At 41.1% G+C, this 22,691-nt stretch overlaps 1 protein-coding gene and 1 pseudogene across 10 annotated transcripts in view; both read right to left on the bottom strand.

The window, feature by feature from the left end:
* Positions 1-22,691, bottom strand: part of sgms1b (sphingomyelin synthase 1b) — a 185,629-nt gene that overhangs the window by 36,957 nt on the left and 125,981 nt on the right. For 4 of the 10 annotated variants that reach the window (XM_072557846.1, XM_072557847.1, XM_072557842.1 and 1 more), the window contains one exon: positions 15,974-16,040. The exons of 2 other annotated variants lie outside the window; for them this stretch is intronic. The gene's annotated coding sequence lies outside the window, so the exon portion shown is untranslated. Of the gene's footprint in view, positions 1-15,973; positions 16,041-16,193; positions 16,232-22,691 lie in introns of those variants that run through there. 4 more of the 10 variants (XM_072557848.1, XM_072557843.1, XM_072557850.1 and 1 more) reach the window with 3 other exon arrangements.
* On the bottom strand, positions 4,931-5,336 carry LOC140463732 (thioredoxin-like protein 4A pseudogene; annotated as a pseudogene).

Here is a 22,691-nt window from a genome sequence, read left to right as displayed (position 1 = left end):
TGATGTGCATCATTTAATCTATACTTCAGATAAATCAACCCTTTATATTGCCACTATAAATTATAAAATACAAACATGCATTCCTTGAAAACTGCTATATCACTGATATTTTTCACAGCAGGATGTGTAGTAATGTGGATCTTCAGAGTGTTTATGTTGACAAATACCCTGAGACATTCGCCTAGAGCTGCAATAGCTACATGTGTACATCAACAGAGGTCTTGAACCTTGGGCCTGCTAGATAGGTCAGAAAAGCCCACTAGCCTTTCCAGCCATTCGGTGCCAGGGACCCAGGTTCAATTCTGGCTAGGTGAATATCCATGCATATTTGCATATGTTTGCATATGTTTGCATATTCTCCCAGTGTCTGTGTGGGTTTACTCCAGGTATTCTGGTTTCCTCCCACGATTCAAAGAATTGGCCATGCTAAATTGCTCATAATGTTAGGTGCATTAGTCAGTGGAGAGGGTCTGGGTAAGTTACTCTTCAGAGGGTCTACGTGGACTTGTTTGGCCAAAGGGCCTGTTTCTACACTGTATGTCTGGAAAGATTAGATTAGATTCCATTCAGTGCAACCCATACTGATTTTAATATATTTCCATATCAGTAATGCTTGCTGCTGAATGCAATTCTACAAGTCTCCTACCAGAAATGAGCAGATCACAAAAACGTTCATCATTTCAGCAATACTGATATCAAAATGCTGGCAGTGCTAGTGACTACAGGTCTCCTTCTGTCGATGATAATTCAATCCTCTCCTTCATGTTTATACAGCACTACTCAAAGACAAGGTAACAGTAATTCAGCAACCATGTGACCTCACTGTCATGCGCCATCTGTGACCTTCAGTTTCTCTGCCACTCTTGGCTACTGTTAGTCTTCTTCATTTCCAAATTAAGACAGAATTCATGACATTCTGTGAAGCGAGTCCATCATTTCAAAGTTTACTATCCTACTTCAAGCTGAACTAGCCTGTGCCATCTATTATTATAACTATGGAGATAATTAATGATTTATGAATGGAACATGAGGATGAAGAAATTCACTGATGCTAACTAATGTTCATTTAGATTTAATTAAGTGAAAAAACACACACTAGGTTTGCACATTATTCTGTGTTATTCTAGTTTACACTTAGCATCGTTTAAGGTTACGTACATAAAAGTGAGAGATCATTAAGGCAAACAAAAAAATCCTGCAACTTCATGCACGTTCAGTATGTACTTATTCTGATTTTGAAAGATGTTTTCCCTTTTACTGGCAAATGAGGACTGTGTGTAGGTGGGGGTCATATAAATTACAAAAAGGGAAGAACATAATGATCATTAACCTCACTTTCAGAAGTACATACTATTTCCATAATTACAGTGAAGAAAAACAGCCTGCGCCAAGTATTCTTCACTACTTGAGGGCTGGACATTGGGAAGTCTTTATTGACTTTGTCTCATTTTGAATTTGTTTTTTCAATAGTTCATTAAAATATCAGACAAACCATTAAATGAGTTCGTCCCAAAGAAAACCTTTTCGGTGAGGCTTTCTTAAATGTAACCTTTTGATAATCACTCAACAAATTCCTTTTAAGTTATATAGGGAAATCATTATGAGCTCCTTTAAAGTAATATTAGTTCTGTCACCATAAAACTTGTTTTTTAAATTAGAATGTAGCATATTATAGCAAGTTCCCTTCTCTACAAGCAACCTATCCAAATCTCCACAGAAGTGCCATTTTATCAGAGGCTTTGCTACATATTTTTCATTAATAATTTAAAGAATCAATGTTATTTAAAGTCAATTAGATAATTCAGTTTCAGAGGCAGGGCTACAGTTTTCCAGTTAATTGTATTGCTGTATATTTTCTACAACAAAAGCAGCAGAACTGCTTCATATTCATCACTTACACTCAAGTAGCACAGTCCTGGGGCACGCTACAACCGGCCAGGCCAGCCCCGGGGCACGCGACAACCGGCCAGGCTAGTCTCGGGGCACGCGACAACCGGCCAGGCTAGTCTCGGGGCACGCGACAACTGGCCAGGCTAGTCGTGATACCAAACCTTTAGTTTGGGATTGCGCATGCCAACTGCAATCAGTATTCACTCACTTCATTTCTTCTGTTCCCTCAAAGTTGTGGCTAAATAATGCTCTTTTATACGAGACAGCACTTCTCTAAAAACTTACCTGGAAAATCAAACTTGAAGAACCTTGGAGGAACATTGCTTTGTTGCAGCATTTTTGGTAGACAGCACAAGAGTTAAAGCATTAGAAAATAAGTGGCAGCACCAGGACCAAGTGCATTAAGTTAGAGAGATTGTTACATAAGAGACATAAAAAGGACAAATTGTTAAGTGCATACATTAATGCTTTGTGAATTCAGGTTGGGAACACTCATTGAACAACCTTTGGTGTATGTGAGGCCTTCCATGATGAGTGGGTGTTGCAAGGGCTAGAGTTTTTTTTAAATCACTTACAGAATGTGGGCGTCACTGGTTGACAAGCCCAGAGATGCCCCTTGAGGTGGTTGTGAGCTGCTTTCTTTAGCCACTGTAGGTTGACCCACAATGCCCTTTGGCAGGAAATTCCAGGATTTTGACCCAGCGACAACGAAGGAACGATGATATATTTCCAGGTCAGGATGGTGAGTGGCGTGGAGGGAGACTTGCATTTGATGCATTCCCATGCTATCTGCTGCCCTTGGCAGGGTTTGGAAGGGCTGTCTAAGGATCATTAGTGCATTTCTATATGCATCTCTTAGGTTGCACTCACTAAAGCTACAGAGTGTCAGCAATGGAGGGAGTGGCAAGGGGCACATTGCAGTGTCAAGAAAATTAAAAATCAGGCAAGGTTCCCAAAACCTAACCCCTAGATGCAAAGTATGTGCATGTCAGAAGACCCAAACTGGGTTACCTATGCTGATTAGATGGCCTGCACAATGGTTTCCTACAGGATAACAACTCACTACAGCAGACATTTGGAACTGCAGCACAGTTAAAACTCTGTGCCAGTGGGCATTAGGGACTGCAATCTTGGAGACTCCATGCCAAACAGTGACTGTACCTCAGCAAATTGAATGCCTTTTTGTAAGAAGTATAATCAAATAAAACATCTTTGCTAAGAGGTGAAAAACTGCAATTATGAAGAGCTAATATCTCATTAGTTCTGATGATAGATCACTGGACTCGAAACATTAACTGTCTTTCTCTATAGGTGCTGCCACACCTATGTATCTCCAGCACTTATATCCAAGTTAGATTCCATGGCAGGGAATTCAATTCCCAAAGTGGTCTGGAATGGGAAGAGTGGGGTACCTTACCCTATGCCAGATTGAGCGAGTTAAGCCAAACAGCATGCCTTCTCTGCTGCACTGCTGAAGTCATATTATGTCACAACCACTAAGATGATGAAATGGCAGCAGAGATCTTCTAGTCTCCAGTTTATCAAAGACTAGAGATACCCCAGAAAATGGTACTACAGGACCCCTTGGAAGTTTTCACTTCTTTATCCTTTTATGGGATCTGAGCATTGCTGACAAGGTCAGCATTTGGTGCCCACCCAGAGTGACAACTGAACGGAGTGGCTCGCTAAGCGGTTTTTGAGAGCAATTAGAATCAACCACATTGCTTTGGGCTTGGAGTCAAATGTAGCACTCGGATGTCCTTCTCTAAAGGAATTTAGTGAGCATGTTTTTTTTCTGCCAATTAGTAATAGTTTTATGGTCAGAATTACTTGCACCTACAGATTTTAATAAAACTTAAGTTCCATCGGATGCCATGATTGGATTTAACCAATGTCCCAAAAGGATTAGTACGGGCCTCTGAATGACTACTTCAGTGGCATTACCACTATACCACAACTTCCCCAGACACTAACTCAATAAAAAATTGCCCAAGTTACAATTTCACAGAAATGCATTTCTCCCTGGGTTGTGCGGGCACTATCTGCAGTGAAACATTCATCTTTTTGAATTATATCTTGCATCATGACTGGTATGCTTGCCTTTACTCATCAGTGCATCGAGCGTAGAAGTTGGGATGTCATGTTGCAGCTGTACAGGACATTTGTTTGGCCACATTTGGAAGACTGCATTCAATTCTGGTGACCCTGCTATAGGAAAGATGCTGTTAAACTTGAAAGGGTGCTGAAAAGATTTACAAGGACGTTACCAGAGTTGGAGGCTTTCAGCAATAGGGAGAGGCTGAATAGACTGGGGCTAATTTCACTGGAGCATTTAAGGCGGGATGGGTGACCTTTTAGAAGTTTACGAAATCTTGAGGGGCCTGGATAGGTGATTCGCCAAAGCCTTTTTCCCAGGATAGGGGAGTTCAAAACTAGAGGGTATAGGTTTCAGGTGAGAGGGGAATGATTTAAAAAGGGACCAAAGGGACAACTTTTTCAAGCAGAGGATGTTGCATGTATGGACTGAGCTGCTGGAGAAAGTGGTGGAAGCCAATCCAATTACAACTTTTAAAAGGAATCTGAAATGGTTTATCAATACCAAGGGTTTAGAGGAATATGAGCGAAATGTGAACAAATGGGACTAGATTAATTGAGGAGATGTGGTCATGAACGAGTTGGACCGAAGGATCAGTTTCCATGCTGTACAACTCTGCAACTCGGAGGAAATCCCCAGTGTCTCTGAAATAGTCAGCAATTCAGAGTCACTTACTTGGATAGTTACACAATAGAAAAATGTAGTCCAAATCATGGGTAACAACAAAACTGATACACAAATCTCTCTCTGGCCAACCATGATCCAACACAGCCCCACCACCTGACACATTCCCTCCCCCAACCTCAAACCCTTACTTTCCCCAAGCTGACACCCAGGCTCCTGGTTCACACTACCCAGCCTGACCACTTGCCATCCTACGCACTAACCTTTCTTCTATCGCTTTTGAAAAAAACTCTGGGACATTTAAAACAAACATAAAATTCCTTAATATCTATATTTGGTGGAACAGTCCTTCAGAGATACTAGAAACACTTCCTTGTGGGTTCCTCTGCAAACTATTTCAAAACTGTCAATTAACTCCTGTTTGTCTTTTGTAGACCAATTAATTTTGTAATTGATACCGGTATGCAAATCAATCACAATGTGCTTATTCCTCAAGAAAAACGTAACTGTGTACGAATCATACAACTCGTACAAGTTGAAGTCAGGTATCTCTGATATCCACAAGATAAATGACAGCACGATTCTTTACCCTTTCAGAAATACTGTTAAGATCTTACCCAACTTCATACAGTCATGGCCAAAACAAATGGCAATTACAATCTACCTCGAACAGAATGGCCTGGTCCATTTGCCAGCCATTGAGAAGAGATGGGAGCACACACAACATTCTGGCAAACAGCTGTATTACTTTTATTACCTGCTAGGACTTGGATTCCAATTTCCAAGGTTGACACCATCCCATTGGTTCCTGTGTGTACACCAAGCAGCTGCAGCCCCACCATCCCCCTTCTGGCCCAGGCTCTTGTTCCAAAGCCTCTTGTAAGCAAGATGGCAGGCCAAAATGTGACTTATTACTACTACTAAAACTGAAATAACTCCACAGAGGCCTGCATCCTATCACCAAGTCACCCTTTATTTACACGTAGAGTGTCTTTGACACTGATCCAGCTTCCTCAAGACCAGCTCAGAGTGAACAGAACCTCTGACACTTTTTTTCTTTTTCTTTCCCCCTTTTTTTCCTTACACTACCACCTGACAGGAGTAGTTCTCATTTTTCCCCAGCACCCATGCCGCATGTGTGCCAGTGTCGCACACAGTGAAAAACAAGTGTGTAGATTTTTATTTATATTCCACCACTAGGGAGAAAGGAAACACCCAAGTGGCCAATGGCAAGCAGTGCCCTTCTCAAAGGGCAATGCCGTGTGATTAAACAGTGAAGGGAAGGACAGGGATTAAATCAAAATAGAGTTGGAGGGGGAAATAATATACTCCACTCCCTGCGGTGCCCACCTCTCCCTGAACAGCTCAAGGGTATTGGTGGACACCACGTGCTCCTTCGCCAGGGACACACGGGCGCTGACATTTTGTAACTTCTCCTAAGGCAGTTCAGCACTAGGTCAGGTTCTTCCATCTCTGCCTCTGGTACGGTCAGTGTGTAACGCACAACAGCTCACCTCTTGCACAATGGGAGTCTTGGAAGAAATTCATCGTCCTCTTCAGAGGCATTTGGATGGGTATATGAGTAGGAAGGGTTTGGAGGGATATGGGCTGGATGCTGGCAGGTGGGACTAGATTGGGTTTGGATATCTGGTTGGCATGGACAGGTTGGACCGAAGGGTCTGTTTGCATGCTGTACATCTCTATGACTCTATGACCATGACTCTATAACTGTGAAGGAGGGGCAGGAAATCACCCCTAATGACCCCCTCTGTGGCCCGCTGTCTGGACCTGTTCGGGACCAGTTTGGCCACTTCGACTCATCTGTCAGCTAGGGGAACAGCCTCAACCGTGGAACTCATTCTGTGAGATCCACCTGGTTGACCTCATTACAACCATCCCTCCCCAGGTCAGAGGACATGGGCCAGTTCTTTTATTTTGTAACTTCTCCTTAGGCAGTTCAGCACCAGGTCAGGTTCTCCCATCTCTGCCTCTGGTACGGTCAGTGTGTAACGCACAACAGCTCATCTCTTGCACAATGGGGGTCTTGGAAGAAATTCATCATCCTCTTCAGACAGCAAAGGCATTGTCAGCTGCTGTGTCCATCTCAGATTCCAAGGTAGCTTCAATGCTTTACGAAATGGGAGAACCCACAGGTTCCAAAACGGTCGGAAGGGCTGTCAAGGAGCCAGGTACGTCTCGCTCCCACAGTCCACCAGTTTGCAGCTTGCACATGATCCACCTGGTTCTAATAGAGGTCAGTATCGGTGCAGCTGTTTCAGTGATCAAAGGACAAATCTTTAAAATTTGCTCTGGACTCCAACCCTTAAGCTTGTGCAAGATCTCAGCTAGACTGAGAACCTGTACTGGTGATTCTTTATTGATTAAAAGGTACAACTTTGGTTCCAGTCTCTTACGCGAAGTAGCTGTTTCAGTTCCCAGAGTGTAGTAAAAGGCTTATGCCCAAGCTTGATGGGGTGAAATTGGTCGAGAAAGATTCGCCTAGATTGGCTCAACATTTTGTGATTAGAAAATGGCTGCCTGAGTGAAGTCCTAATTAAATACCTGGAAGTTTTTCAGGAAAGCCTAGGGACTATCAAAGTGAGGATCTGAAACCTGAATACAGGTTGAGGTAACTAGTTATTGTCAGGAACAACCACTTATTACATGCTGTAACTAACTTAGGTGGCAATAAAATGGCTTCATAATGCAAACATGACAAAATGACTTCTCGGCTGCAAATTGACAATTCTACTTAAAGCTGTGTAAAATGGCTTTTAACCCTGCTAAAGCTGTATAATTGACTTGACCACAGTGTGCCTCTACAAAGATGAGCAGACAAGGTTTCCTTTACAACACAGAAATAACTAGATGAGATAAGACATTACTGGCCATCCTAACTGACCTTCAAGTGCAGGTGCAGAGATTAGGTTTGTGAATTAAGAGTAGCTTGGATGTTGGAAAACAAGGTTGATTCCCAGGAAATATCATTGGACTGAGTTCCTGTCAATAAAATCATATCGTTAAATTGATTGATAATTGTTTAAATGAACTGTACAATTGTGGCCAGAACCCCTCTAAGCAAAGTATAAAACGTCTTTGTTTTAAGTCATGTGCGCAATTCCTCTGAGGAACATGGAAGTGTTTAACCTCTGTTTCTGGGTGATCTGTGCCCGGCCATGATTAATATGAAGTCTTGAAGAACCAGACCAATTGCTAGTGTTTATTGATCAATCATGGAACAGAGACACACCCCCACCCCCAACACCCCAGCCCCAGGGGTCCAGATCTTCAAAAAGGAGCCAAGGCCACCTTACATGTTGACCAGCAAATAATTCCATGATTCTGCAAGGTCTGCCCTGTGCAAATTGCCTTATGGGTGAAAATAGAGGCAGAAATCAGAAAGCTGGAAGGCAAAGGGATCATCAAACCAGTCCAGTTTGCAGAATAAATAGCACTGGTCATATCAATCTTGAAACCCTCTGGGTCAGTTCCTCTTTGTGGGAACTTGAAACAAACGGTAAACCACTTTTCACAGTTGGATAAATATCTAATCCTTCACACAGAGGATTTATAATCAAAGCTGGCAAGGGGGCTGTCCCTCACACAAAGTTGGACATGAGCCATGTGGTTAGATGGTGAATTACCAGAAGAGTGCAGCAATTAAGACCCACAAGGGCCATTCAAATGGTTCCTACATCAAACTTCATCTCTCAAAGTAAACGGTCTCTCTCACTTTGTAGAGTCTTGTAGACAGCACGGACATTCCTGATGCCATTTCAAAAACCACCCTCAAAGCTCATTCAAACATCAAACTTTTAGTCCCCTCCCCATCATTTCTCCCACCTACGGACACCACTCATTCTCACGACAGAAGTGCCTTGAAATGTCTATACCACATTAAAAATGGGTAAAAGTGCAAGTTGCAACCATCTGGCTGTTTTAAACAAAGTAAAGCTTAAACCAAAGTTCAATCTGTTTTGGTAGAATTAAGGTCCTTGAAACCACAAATTAAATCAAAAGGCATTTTAAACAATGATCAAAACAATAAAATAAAAAATTTCTAAACGACGATAATGAATCTTTCTATTTCCAAATCACCTTCTGCATGTTAGCAAATTCTGTCAGAGGAAATGAAGCACCACTGAATCACTGCTGTGACTAATGCAGATTAGAATCATTTCCACTCAAAAGACAGAAGTGAAAATTAAACAGTATTCAAAAAGTAGGAAACGTAACTGGCCAACTAAAACTGGGTGTGTTGCATTAAGTTATTACTTTTGTTCTGGGTCCATACATTAAATTATGTTTCAAAATGATCACATTTCCAGTGATTTGGTATATTTAAAGATGACTCATAACTTAGTTCCACTTTATCATTTAATACAATAGTGACAAACATGCGCGTGGAGAGTTTCAACACTGCTCGCTACAGATTTCCTGTGCAGCCTGCATCTGTCAGTTCTCAACACCTTTTCTTCTTCCCCTACACTGAGTCACTCTGGCCTTCCTCCAGTTCCTGCCCCTGCCTTCAGTTCCTCTGCAACCTCCCTCAAACTTTTGCCCCAGTTACAAATGCCAATCTCTGCTCTCAGCTTTAAAGTCTCTGTTGTTAGCACCTATTCTGGCTGGTATTCTTAACCTGCACCAAATTTCTGTACTCTATCTCAGGCAGATGTGGCTCAGAGCTTCCGTCACTAGATGGTGCAAGTTTCCAGTTTATAAGGGGTGGGGTTGGGGAAGAAAGAGGGAGTTGCCTTCATGTAAAGAGGGCTATGCTTGATTAAGGGATACATGGTTATGGGGGAAGGGGGGGGGGGGGGGGGGGAGAATACTGAAGGCCTACATCTCACCTCTCTCCTGCCCTTCCCCCTGCCAATTTCACCCTGTAACCTCCATCCTACCCTTACACATTTTTGGCCCGAAATCGTACATTGTCTCCCGGCCTCTAATAGGTACATTGCCATCAGCTCTCACCACTCAACAGCAATGTTTCAATGAAGAGTTCTCAACTTTTAGTTGGTCAGCAGTTCTCTGGTGACAGGATTTACATCACTGGTGTTCTTAATCCAAGGGAAGACCCACACTGGCCACTAAATACCTGATTTCCTATAAAGTTTTGTCAAGCTATTGTATACAAATGCCTTTGCACTTCTGCTGGGTTTTGGTGATGGTTTCAAATGGTGATGGTTTCAAATGTTAACTTGTTGAATATTTTGAGGTGAAATCAGATCAAAACAGCAGATAGCTGGGTTGCTAGTACCTCATTTGGTAAAGCATTGTAACAGGCATCTTTCAACTGAGGTTTATTTTTATCTTCCAGCTTTCACAACCTCAAGACATCTCAAAGCACTTTGCATAAAATATACTTTTTGCAGTGTGGACACTCAATAAATTGGATATGTTATGATACTTCTTTATGGCAGATGGCACAGAACTTCTCACCCAGAGGAAGTGACATCACTGTGCCGTAACAGCCCCTAGTTATTGAAAGGCACAGACTTGCCTTGGCTAGCAAAAAAAAAATGCAGATACTGCTCCTGTGTAACACTCATATGTACCATGAGGGATTGCACAATGAGGCCAGCTGAGCTAATGATGGGAGAAAAGATAGGATCTGGGGATAAATTCCTAAGTACGTGGGTAGCAAATAATGAGGAGTAAGTACTTCTGATCTGGAGGTGCTCGTATTGGACTGGGGTGGATAAAGTCAGAAGTCACACAACACCAGGTTATAGACCAACAGGTTTATTTGAAATCATAAGCTTTCGGAGCGCTGCTCCTTCATCAGGTGAACATAGTCAGATTCACCTGCCAAAGGAACAGCACTCCAAACACCTGCGATTTCAAACAAACCTGATGAACTGTAACCTGGTATCATGTGACTTCTGATTGTGTGTACTTCAAGCAGGTCATTGCATTCAGGTCAATACAGCATAGCTTATATCTCTTGCTGTATTTGCTGCACTGCTACTGCACATTAACTGTCATATGTTATTGCGCTAAGTCATGCATTTTCTTGCTGAGCTGCAACCTGATCTGAAAGGTTTAGCGACTTGTGCGCATCTTTTTATGTTCCTTAGATGCTTCCCAAGAGGCTACTGTCTCCCGAGCGTATTTATGTCAATCCATTTGTGCATTTACAAGCACTACTGCAGCAATTATATTCCAATAGGATTTATCACCAATGTCATTTATTCCCTTCAAAGGAATTATACACTTTTAAGTTAGATTAAGAAGACTGCTGTTACACACATGGAAAGAATGAAGACATCAATATTCCAGATGTGGGTTTTTCCTCCATTTGTGGCCCTAAAATTACTTTCACAAATTTCATAACAGGTGCACATTTCAATAGGGGTGGCATAGTGGCTCAGTAGTTAGCACTGCTGCCTCACAGCACCAGGAAACCGGGTTCGATTCCAGCCTCGGGCGACTGTCTGCATGGATTTTGCACGTTCTCTCCGTGTCTGTGTGGGTTGCCGCCAGGTGGTCTGGCTTCCTCCCACAATCCAAAGATGTGCAGGGCAGGTGAATTGGCCATGCTAAATTGCCCATAGCATGAGGTGCATTAGTCAGGGATAAATGTGGGGAATGGGTTCGTTGGAGGATCGCTGTGGACTGATTGGGCTGAAGGGCCTGTTTCCATATTGTAGGGAATCTAATTTAACAATTCCTGGGATGCTCATTTGTGAAACATTTGTCTTTTGTAGATTTATATCTGAACATGCCAACATTGTCCTATCAGGTCTGCTCTTTGTCTGGATATTAACAGAGCCTGTAGTTCTTTTTTTAAACAGAGAACTGAAATTCCACAGCTCATTTCAAATTTATAAGCCAGTTTCTTTTCCAATGGTGGTATGATGGCTCAGTGGTTAGTACCCTTGTCTCAGAGTACCTGGGATCCAGGTTCAAATGACTGCGTGTGGAGTTTGCACGTTTTCCATATCTGCTTGGGTTTCCTCCGAGTGCTGCGGTTTCCTCCTACAGTCCAAAAGACATGCAGGTTAGGTGGACTGTCCAGACTAAATTGCCCGTGTCCCAGGATGTGCACGTTAAGTCAATTAACTACAACAAATGCAGGGTTATGGAGATGTATGGTGGGGTGGGGGTGGGGTGAGAGTGGGATGTTGGACTCTTCAGAGGGTTGATGTGGACTCAATGGGCCAAGCAGTCTCTTTTCACACTGTAGGGATTCCTATGATTCTAATGATAAGCAAACAGGCACATGTACAATTTTTGGCAAAAGTGAGGACTGCAGATGCTGTAAACCGGAGTTTAGATTAGAAAGGGCTTTTGCCCGAAACGTCGATTTTCCTGCTCCTCTGATGCTGCCTGACCTGCTGTGCTTTTCCAGCACCACTCTAATCTAAACATGTACTATTTTGTGAGATGTTAAGAACAAATTAGCAAAACAAGCAACAACTGTATGGACATGATTTAATTCAAGTTCTGCGAAGTCTTTGGACTCAATATTAACTTGGTGTTTCTCTCCACAGATGCTGCCAAAACTACTGAGCTTCTATCGCACTTCTGGTCTTGATTTCAGATTTCCACCATTCATGGTATTTTGTTTCTAAAGGATTTCAGATATTTGTTAATTGTGGCAATTAGTTGAGGGACAGAAGTTAAAGCCCTAACCATGACGTGCTCCAAAATGTACCTCATTCACATGCCTTCTTTTTCTAAAAAAAGAGGAAAGGCTGGAAACTCTCAACGTGGGTGACTCTTCCACGTTGTCAACAATTGTTGACAAAAGATGTTGAAATACCAACTGTTTCTCGCTCTCTTCATAGATATTGCTAGACCTGTACATTTCCAGTAACTTTCAATTTTTATTTCCATCACACAGAAATTGGATTAGGTTATTCTTTTGTGCATCAGGGAAACATGAGCCTGACCAAGTTTCTCTCAAAGTTGGTGAATACAATTAACAGGCTCGTTAATTTTAAAAGCAGCTTTGGGACAGGGTGGCATTACAATACACCACCCTGTCCTGGCCAGGAGAAACCACCAGTATCACATTGTCTGACTTCAGACATTAGCTTTCCAACCAGGATCCAGTGTTCTTTCCCCATCACAACTCTTGAAAACTGCTTTCCCGCCAATGCAAAAGTGCAATAATCGATCCTAATGAGCTACACGACTCTCAAAGTTCAGTACAGCCGTAGAGTACCTACTGTGTGGAAGCAGGCCATTCAGCCCATCAAGTCCACACAGACCGTCTGAAGTCCTTCCCAGCCAGATCCACCCCCACATCCCTATCCTTGTAACTGTGTATTTCCATGGGCACTATAGATGATTTAGCATGGCCAGTCCACCCAACCTGCATATCTTTAAACTGTGGGAGGAAACCAGAGAACCTGGAGGAAACCCATGCTGACATGGGGAGAATGTGCAAACTCCGCAGTCATCCAAAGATTAAATTAAACCTGGGGCCCTGGTGCTGCAAGGCAGCAGTGCTGACCACTGAGCCACCCAGTAATGATATGAAAGAGGATTTCAGTCAATACCAAAAAATTGTATTTGGTCAGGTTGAGAACACAAGTTTAAAGAGTTATTCAGCATAGAAAGTAGAAATACTTTAAAATATACTCATTAAGTTTAATGAATCTGTCTGCCGCACAAAGCATGATATGTATGAATTTCACATAAATAGTTAACGTTAGCAACGAGAAAAGGCTGTCCAACAGTCCTGGAGGACGGTTAAAGTCGTCAGAGCTGCTTGGACACTACACTGTCAGAGATCTGCCAACAAAATAGTCTACAACAGTCAAATTCCTGCCAAAATTCAACTGCAAGTTATATACAAGATTTTATACAAAATTGCTGTTACAAGTAAATAAATAATTTGGAGTCCTGGCCAGAGGCTTCTTCCAAAAGGAATTAAATGTAATACCAAATTCCACACGTATGTCCCAAAGGACAGTCCATTCTAATATTAAAAAACTATGCATGGCTTTACTTTTTAAATAAGTCAATTTACGTGAAGTTTACATGTAATTTTCTGTAGAAAGGTAACATGCTTCCATTGATTTCCAAGAATGACAATTCACACCAAACAATATTTTCAACGACAATGAGCGTCAGGTTTTATTAGGGAAACGAAGGAAGGAAAAAATCTTGTTCGGTAAGCCCGTACTGTAGCTGCAAAAACACAACTTAGCATTTCATTCACTATCTCAACAAATCCACTCAAAGAACTGTTTGAACCTATGATATTAAATCACAACTCAAGTACCCTGCACTGTTACAATAACATACTAAAACAAATCACACCAAAGAGAAGTACAGCCGTTAAACATGCAACACCAATACTTCACAATTGAATGTAGGCAAGGTGTGGCAGCTTGGATGGCAACAGTAGGAAGTAGAGAAAAACAAGCTCTCACTGCATGCAAAGAGATGTATCACACAGCGAGCAGTAAAATGCTCTAGGAGGCTGAAACTTGCCAAAACTTTAAGAAATAATTCTAAATACATTTAAGCGGAGCCAAAACGTTGGCATCAAATGGAAAGAATAAGTCTTAAGATGTCCAACTGACTACAAACAGCTCACAAACTTATCATACTGGTTAATGTAAACGGAGTGCTCTCCGGTAAACAAACCCCTTAGGATCCCAGAACAATTAGACAGCAGAGGGAGACACATTCAGTTCACTAGGTCCAAGCTGGTTCTGTCCACCAGCTCTGCTCCACTACCTTTTGCCTATAACTGCACAATAAAAATTTTGACTTGCAGATGCTAACCTAATTTACTCTCAAAGCCAAAACTGATTCTTCACCATTTTCCTCATACCATATCCTATCCGCACGATTTTGTTTGCCTCCCCCCGGCTGTCTTTTTCCAAGCACCTTAAATCTTTGGTTTTTGACATCCCTATCACCCATCCAATTGATCTGGTTTTGTCTATTTTATCTAGATCCCTGGAGTTTGAACACTTCTCGCAAATGTTTGCCCAATTTTCTTTGCATTGAGAAGCACAACCACCAAACTCAAACGAAATCCTCCGCTCCTGTAAACACACAAATCTTTTCTACACCTTCTCTAAAGACTTAACACCCTTCCTAAATTGCTGTGCCAAAATTGGAGACAAATCTCTAGCTGAGGTCAAACAGATTTTTAAAAAGGTTCATCATAAAATCCTTTTTATTGTAATCTACAAGTCAGTTCTTAAAAGCCCAGGATCTTCCCACTCTCATATACCTTATTAATTATCTCAATGTGAGCTGTCAACTTCAACAATCTGCGCATGTACAAACTTCTCCGGTTCCAAACTTGCTTTACAATTGCCCTTCAATTTATAATGTCTCTCCTTTATAGGCCAGTTCACATTTCTGTGCTAAATCATCTTTTGTGTGTCCACCATTCCAGCTTGTCTATATCCTTTTGGAAGCTCATAACACTTAAGTTTTGTGCCATCTTCAAATTTTCAAAAGAAAAAAAAGCAGTGGTCAGAGTGTTACACTATAATTTCTTCCAGCCTGAAAAACAACTTTTACAACTATCCCCAACATTCTGTATCACCACCAGGTAATAAATGGGGGACAACAGATCCCATTTCCCACTCATGACTTCAGCTTTTTTCTTAAGTCTTTCTTAAAAAAAAATCACATTTATTAAATAGGCAATGTTCAACTGTCTATATGTTATGACTATGAAACACAGACTTAAAATATATTTTAAAAACTAGTACTTATTATCCTTAATACATAATAAATTAATAAACACACTCCAACATTCCCTCCCCCTCTCTGTGGGAAGATAAACTAAGCAATTTGATTTCCAGTGAAATAGAAGAGTTGTTGAATGTTGGCAACTTGACTGACTTTAGGTCGAATATAGTGATCATGCGAAGTTCAGTATTAAGATCATTTGAAGATGCAGATTGATGAAATTGTTTGTTCCTTTGGAGGCTAGCAAGTGCTGGATTGAGTTCTTTTTAAAATTTCTTCAAAGTTGAAGGCAAAAGTATATTTTATTACGGGCCAGTTTTCCTCCCAATTCAAGTTAGTTCACTTATAGAATTAGCATCTGCCCAACATTGCTAACTTATCTAAAGGTCAGACACGAAGACTCAAAACAACCCATGACCAGACAATGCATTTTATTGGACAGGAACAGTTGATACCCACTGTATTATGCCAACTCATTCAAGGATGTGACAATATTAAGCTTATTTTAATACAATGCGCAAAGTTTAATAACAATGGTGTATTAGTTTAATGCTTAATTGAAAAACACAATTATTAGCCAATGAACTATTCACTGCTGTTGACTGGGAAAAAGTCTTATAGTCACTAAACTTGAAAACAAACACTGAACTAAGAAAAGCAAAGAAAATTGGTAAGATTAGATTAACCTACCAACCTGATGCCAATTTTTCAAGCTTAAAATGAAACCACGGTCGACTAAGGCTCTGGAAAAATGGCTCTGTAAAACAAAGTTTTCCAAATCATTCAGTATAAGAATTTAAAATGTGGTGTCAAGCCAAGACATTGTTTCACATAGCAACATTTTTGTTTTCAACTGGATGGGAAAATCAGCTAGTCTAAGTATCCTGCAGTACAAAATACTTCCCCTTACCTGCTATTCTTTTGTACTGATTCAACAAGTGTTACCTTCATTTGTAACCTAAACCCTGCACTATAGTTAACAAAAATGTCTCTTGCATACTAGCAATAAGGCTTATTTATTAACAGGGGTAGTTAATAATAAACTGGTCTAGATCAGCATCACGGTTATCTCTTATGCAATAACCAGGGATTCAGAAAGCAAAGTTTAAACTGAAAAACATTTTCACATTTCCTTCCTGTACATCAAGCACATGAATTTAGTTTAGGTTTGCTGTGCATAAAAAAAATGCTATATTCTAAAACATTATTGCTATTGAAGTACAGTTACTGAAGTAAAGTCCTGTAGGATATCCTGAGACATTGATAGCTGCAAATTCTTGCACCAAAATGTAGTTTACATTTGAGCATTAAATTCCCAAGGCAATACACAGCCAGTGCCGAAAACAACTCTACAAAGGAACAGAATAAAGTTCAGGAGTTCGGAGAGCTGATAACGCAGTGGCAACGTCACTATACTAATCATTTGGAGACCCACACAAATGGTCTAGGACATAAACTGGAAATGCCATCATGGCAAAATGGGGAAATTTGAACTGAATAAATTGAGCATGAAAAGGGAGTCTAAAGGAGACCATAAAACAATGTTAACAATCTGATTTGTTAATGGACTCCCTTTAGGCATCAAAACCTGCCACCAATTTCTAGTACCACCTCTGTGACTTCAGACCCACATGGTTTACTCTCAATTTCTCTGAAATATCCTCATAAGCCATTCAGAAATATCCAAAGAACCACGAAGCCTAAAGAAAGAAATGAAATCTGATGGACCATCCAACATAGATGTATGCACCAGAGACAACATGAGTAAATCCAGCTGTCAACCCTGCAAAGTCATCCTTACTAACACTTGGAGGCTTGTGCCAAAATTGGGAGAGCTGCACAGATTAGTCAAACAACAGCCTAACAGTCACACTTTCAGAATCACAAGGGTCCAGTGTTACCAAGTGGCATTTAGAGTCAGATGTACAGCACGGAAACAGACCCTTCGGTCCAACACATCCAAGCCAACCAGATATCCCAAACCAATCTAGTCCCATCTACCAGCACCCGGCCCACATCCCTCCAAACCCATCCTATTCATATACCCATCCAGATGCCTTTAAAAGGTTACACTTGGAGGCTTGTGCCAAAATTGGGAGAGCTGCACAAATTAGTCAAACAACAGCTTAACAATCACACTTTCAGAATCACATGTTACAGACATGTGTCAGACACAACCATCATTATCCCTTGGGATGAATGGCACAACAGAACCACCAGTCTGTGTTGTTCTAGGAGTTATCAACTTTTAACCCTCTAAGACCCATGTCTCATGTTACCATTTCAAACACTGGGAAAGAATACCACCAACACCTTATCCCCATCAACCTCTTAACTAATGAATCAGTACTCCTCCATGACGAAGATCAATCTGAGTAAACACAAACACAATGAAGATGCCCTCCATTGTGTTCTGTAACACTGGAGAAATGGGATAATTTCAAACATGTCTAGCAAACCAAATCTGTGCATTGTCAGAACTGTATTTAACTGTAATGTGTAAATTCAAAGCTTGGTATCTTCCACATGCTGTCACAATGCTATCAAGACAGGGGACCAACATTGGTTCAGTGATGACAGCATTTCAGATGCAACAGGCTTACATAAAAATGAGATGTCAACCTAGTGAAGGCACAACTCAGGGCTACTTACACGCGAGATAACAGATTCAATGATTGACAGATGAGGCTAAGCAATCCCACAATCAATGGATCAGATGCAAACTATGTAGTCCTGTCACATCCATTCATTGATGGCAGTCGACAACTGAATAGGAGAAATGGCGTTCCACAAACATACCATCTCAAAGGTGCAGCAGACCTGCACATCTGTGCGAAAGCATTTGCATCCATCTTCAGCCAGAAGTGCTGAGTGTATGATCAAACTCAGCTTCCTCTCGAGATCCCCAGCATCACTAATGCCAATCATAAGCCAAGTGATTTTATTCCACTTAATATCAAGAAACTGATGAAAACACTGGATACTCTAAGGCTTTGACTATATTCACTGAAGGTGTGTACTGCAGAATTAGCCATGCCTATAGGCGAACTATCCCAGTACAGTTCCAATATTGACACCTAATCAATGAGAAAAATTACCTAAAAAGCAATACGCAGTCCATAATAACAAGTTAGATCCAACACCAGTTGTTTCCCAGACTGCTTTTGATTATCAGCAATCTGATGCAAGGGTCCATCAGTGCTAGTAGGTGGCATTTAGAGTCATTGACATGTACAGGTTCGATCCAACTCATCCATGCCGACCAGCTATCCCAACCCAATCTAGTCCCACTTGCCAGCACCTAGCCCATATCCATCCAAACCCTTCTTATTCATATACCCATCAAGATGGCTTTCAAATGGTGCAATTGTATTAGCCTCCACCACTTCCTCTGGCAGCTCATTCCATACATATACCACCCTCTGCATGAAAATGTTGCCCTTAGGTCTCATATCTTTCCCCTCTCACCCTAAACCTATGCCCTCTAATTCTGGACTCACCCACCCCAGGGAAAAGACTTTGTCTATTTATCCTATCCATGCCCCTCTGATTTTGTAAACCTCTATAAGGTCACCCCTCAGCCTCCGATGCTCAGGAAAAACAGCTCCAGCCTATTCAATCTCTTCCTAAAGCTCAAATCCTCCAACCCTGGCAACATCCTTATTAGATGTTTTTTGAACCCTCTCAAGTTTCACAACATCCTTCCAATAGGAAGGAAACCACAACTGCACGCAATAATCAAAATGTGGTCTAACCAATGTCTTGTACAGCTGCAACATGACATCCCAACTCCTGTACTCAATACTCTGACCAATAAATGAAAGCATACCAAACATCATCTTCACGATCCTATCTACCTGCGACTCCACTTTCAAGGAGCTATGAACCTTCGCTCCAAGGTCTCTTTGTTCAGCAACACTCCCTAGGACCTTACCATTAAGTGTAGAAGCCCTGCTAAGATTTGTTTTTCCAAAATGCAGCATCTCACATTTATCTAAATTCCATCTGCTGCATCTCAGCCCATTGGCCCATCTGGTCAAGATTCCGTTGTAATTTGAGGTAACCTTCGTCACTGTCCACTACATCTCCAATTTTGGGGTCATCTGCAAACTTATTAACTATACGTCTTATGCTCAAATCAGATCATTTATGTAAATGACGAAAAGTAGAGGACCCAGCACCGATCCTTGTGGCACTCCACTGGTCATAGGCCTCCAGTCTGAAAAACAACCCTCCACCACCACCCTGTCTTCTATCTTTGAGCCACTTCTGTATCCAAATGGCTAGTTCTCCCTGCATTCCATGAGATCTAACCTTGCTAATCAGTCTCCCACGGAGAACCTTGTCAAATGCATTTGCTCAGCAGTAACATGATTACTGATCATCAGAGCTCCCAACCTCGGTACAATCTTGGTCCAATCATCTACAAAAGAGTTTAACTCCAAATGAGGGTAACGTTTTAAATCACAACACCAGGTTACAGTCCAACAGGTCTAGTTGGAAGCACTAGCTTTCAAAGCAGTGCTCCTTCATCAGGTGGTTGTGGAGTATAAGATTGGAAGAGACAAAATTTATAGCAAAAATTTACAATGTGATGTAACTGAAATTATATATTGAAAAAGACCTATATCATTTGTTAAATCTCTCATCCTTTAGAATGACCATGCTGGTTTCAGTTCTTTCATACATAAATCGCAGAATTTTTTTTTTAAAAAGTTAGTTACATTCTCAAGTGAACTTTAACAATTGGTGTCATGTCAGCCCAGATAACACACTGAAGAGGTGAGCTTCCCTATGAGGCTGTGCTCGATGGTCAGACTTATTCTAAATTAAAACACAGATTTGCAGATTGTTACATGGGTTCATGCAGCTTTTGAGCAAAGTAAAATGTAATTCTGCAAGTAAAAATTCACCACACCAGCTTGCGTGTGCACGCGTTCGTTGTTGTGTTTGGGGAGTTGGGGGGGGGGGGGGGGGGGGGGGGGGAGGTGTTTATGAGTGTGAGAGAGAGTGCGCATGTATGAGAGTGTAATGGTGTATGAGTGAGCATATGAGAGGGAGAGTGAGCATATGGGGGGTGGGGGGGGGAGAAGAGAGAGAGAGAGAGAGAGAGAGAGAGAGAGAGAGAGAGAGAGAGAGAGAGAGAGAGAGAGAGAGAGAGAGAGAGAGAGAGAGAGATAGAGGACATTGGGTTCATGTCACAGTACAGGTGACCCCATACACACACACACTGGAGCAGACCCTTTCATATGCTCACACATACTCCCACATACACCCTCTGACAGACTTATACCCCTTTAGACTCTAATGCAGTCACACTCTCTCACACACACAACTTGCTACCACCCCCCACGCCCACCCACACACACAAGTTGGTGCGGTGAATTTTTACTTGCAGAATTACATTTTACTTTGCTCAAAAGCTGCATGAACCCATGTAACAATTTGCAAATCTGTGTTTTAAATTCAAATAAGTCTGACCATTAAGGCACAGCCTCATCTGGGCTGACATGACACCAATTGTTAAAGTTCACTTGAGAATGTAACTTTTTTTTTTAAAAAGTTCTGCAATTTATGTAAGAAAGAACTGAAACCAACATGGTCATTCTCAAGGATGAGACTTAAATAATCCAGGTCTTTTTCAATAAATAATTTCAGTTACATCACACTGTAAACTTTTGCTATAAATTCTGTCTTCCAATTCTATTCTCCACAACCACATGAAGGAGCACGGCTTTGAAAGCCACTGCTTCCAAATAAACCTGTTGAACTATAACCTGGTGTTGTGTGATTTTTAACTTTATACACTCCAGTCCAATACTGGCGTCTCCAAATCCAAAATTAGACAGCCTTCACACCAAAGCAGTATTTGACTATGTATGGCATCAAAAAGCCCGAGCAAATCAAAGTTCAACAGATTAGCAGGACACCTGAAAAGCTGTTTCTTTCATCTCTGTTTGACTGATTTTGTTTATTGTCTCATTTTCTTGCAGCACAGAAATGACTACAACTTTCTTTGCTATGATCCTCACGGCAAGCAGAAACTAGGGCTGAAACTGGTATTTATTCTGCTCTTCTGTCGTCTTGAAAGGAGAAAACAAAGATGTTTCTTGCCCAGACTGCTCTCTTTGCACCCATCATATTCAGTATGAGATAACTCTCAGGTAATTACAGTTTAGTTTGCTGAGGTTGATTGCATTGGACAACTAAAGGATAAATCCTTAATAAATCAGTGGGAGACACTAAAAAGTGAGTTTTATTTAAAGGGCACAAAGCAGACATTTCCCCTACAAAAATGTAAATGGTACTGCCGAATCTAGGTTCCCATGCTTGTCTAGAAATATAGAGCGGAAGATTAAACAAAAAAAGTGCAAGCTTATGATAGCCACAAAAGAAACAACAATGCAGATAGCCCAGAATATAAAAGGTATACGGATCACATTAAAAAATTGAAATCGGGTACTCACAAGACACGGCATGGAAAAAATTACTAGCAAGCAACATGAAGGAAAACCCAAAAATGTTTTATCAGCATATAAAGAGCAAAAAGGACAGTTAAGGAAAAAGTGGGAGCCATCAGAGATAAAGAAGGGAAAGTGTGCATAGAAGCACAGGATATGGGATGAATTTTAAATGAGTGTTTTGCCTCTGCATTCACAAAAACAAAGCAGGATATGGCTATAGTAACCCAAGAGGAAATCTGAATGTGAAAGGTGTGTGAAATATTTAACAAAATACTTGTAATGGGAGGGAAAGTGGTAGAGAAGTTGAAATCCTTAAATGTGGATAAGTCACCAGGACCAGATGGACTGTTCCCTAGCATGCCAAAAGGTGATCAGGGAGGAAATAGCAGGTGAGGTGCTAGAGGACTAGAAGAAGGTAAATGTGGTTCTGTTGTTTAAAAGAGGGTACAAAGGAAATGCCAAAAAATTATAAGCCAGTTAGTCTTAAGTCAGTGGCAGGCAAATTGTTAGAATCAATCCTGAGAGATCAAGTAAACTGTCACTTAGTAAACTGTTACTGAAGTCACTCAGTATGACTTCATTAAGGGAAGGCCATGCCTGACAAATTTGATTCAAGTCTTGTAACAAGTGACAAAGAGGATCAATGAGGGTAGTGCAGTGGATTTAATCTACATGGATTTTAGTAAGGTACTTGACAAGTCCTTGTGGCAGACTAGTCAAAAAAAAAAGTAAAAGCTCATGGAATAAATGTGTCAAAGTAAATCTCAAAGTTGGTTTAGTAACAAGTGATGACTGCCTTGTGAACCAAAATCTATTTCAAGTGGTATCCCACAGGGCTTAGTGTTGGGGTCCATTCTGTTTTCTACATTAATGATTTGAACCTGAATGTCAGGGGAAACAAATGGGAAGTTTGCAGATTATATAAATATTGGTTGTGTAGTAAA

The sequence above is a fragment of the Chiloscyllium punctatum genome, chromosome 38 (genome assembly GCF_047496795.1).
Source record: "Chiloscyllium punctatum isolate Juve2018m chromosome 38, sChiPun1.3, whole genome shotgun sequence".
In the NCBI taxonomy this organism is placed as follows: Eukaryota; Metazoa; Chordata; class Chondrichthyes; order Orectolobiformes; family Hemiscylliidae; genus Chiloscyllium; species Chiloscyllium punctatum.
This window is presented reverse-complemented; position numbering and strand designations above follow the sequence as displayed.